This window comes from Galeopterus variegatus, unplaced genomic scaffold, assembly GCF_000696425.1.
Source record: "Galeopterus variegatus unplaced genomic scaffold, G_variegatus-3.0.2 Scaffold3258, whole genome shotgun sequence".
NCBI lineage: Eukaryota > Metazoa > Chordata > Mammalia > Dermoptera > Cynocephalidae > Galeopterus > Galeopterus variegatus.
Genome location: NW_007729369.1, coordinates 275049 through 276360, shown reverse-complemented (window position 1 = coordinate 276360; position 1312 = coordinate 275049).

Below are 1312 nucleotides of genomic sequence, written 5' to 3'. Positions count from 1 at the left end.
AGACCTTCAGCTGTTCTGGGCAGGGAGGGGCGGGGGATGCGGGGAGGGCGGCAGGTGGGCAGTCAGCTGGCACCGAGGTGGCTCGGGAGAGCGAGAGGTGCGGGGCAGGCAGGGGAGGGGGAGACTGGGGGCTGCACTTGACCGCGAGAAGGGGGGAAGGCGTCCAGCGGAGGGGGCGAGTGGCCACTGCCGAGGGTTGAAACCGAACCGGTATCTGGCGGTGAAACTGACCAGGAGGTTGGGGGGCGTGGACATTGTTGCAGAGGTCACCGGCTAAAACTGACTGACGCAGCCGAAGGAAGGGGGAGGCGACGGAAGGGACTGCGATCTGGCTTCCCCTCCCCCAAGAGGGCTCGTCTCTGTGTCCCCTCCCCGGGGGACTAATTGTAGGATGGGGGGAAAGGGTTGGGGCAGCTGTCCAGGGGAAGGGAGATGGTATCTGTGCCTGGCGTGTGGCCTCAGCATCTGTCCCTTTGTGGCTTCAAGGGGTGGGGGGTGGGAAGGGGGACTGAGTGAAAGGGGTGTCGCCTGTCCTGGCTGCCTGTTGGCAGCTGCAGCTGTCTGGGGGCAAGGACACTAGGAAGTTTGGGAGATGAGAGAGGACAAGGGGATTGCTGGTCGATTTTAGAGCAAAACCTTTTTTTCTTTCCCCCAAAGGAGGCTTGCTCAGTTTCCCTTAATGACTGCAAAAAAAGAGGGGTGATCAGGAAGAATGGGACCCCAGATTCTCTTCTGGCTCCCCCAGGGTGCCTCTGGCTTGGAGGGGAGGGAAGACCAGACAGAAGTAAAAGCTGACACGCTGCGACTGGCAGAACTACTGGACCAGGGACAGGGTCTGCTGTGCTTTGGTGCCTTGGTTTCCTCATTAGAAAAAGGAGGCTTCTAATAGGAAAACCCAGAGAGCTCAAGCAAGGATCACCCAAAGGGAGCAAGTGATCACCCAGCCTCCCCATTTTACAGATGGGGAAACTGAGACACAGAGAAGGGAGGGCCTCACTCAAAGCTGCTCAGCAGCTCATTTCTGCCTGGACACCATCGTGTGGCCTGCTGTGGGGTGACACTGGAGACCCACCCACTGGAATCTCTTCATGGAATCAGGGATCCTCCCTGTTCCCTCCACTCTTAGCCCCACTCTCCAGATGGGGAAACTGAGGCATAGAACCATTAAGATAAAGCCCCTGATGGCAGCAGGGGCCTCGACCCTTCTGTTCCCTCCCGTTCCCATCTGCTGTGTCCCCCAACAGAGACCTGTTGAACTTGGGCCTCCCTCCTGAGGCTCATTCACGCAGTCCGCAGCCCCGTCTTCCACCCT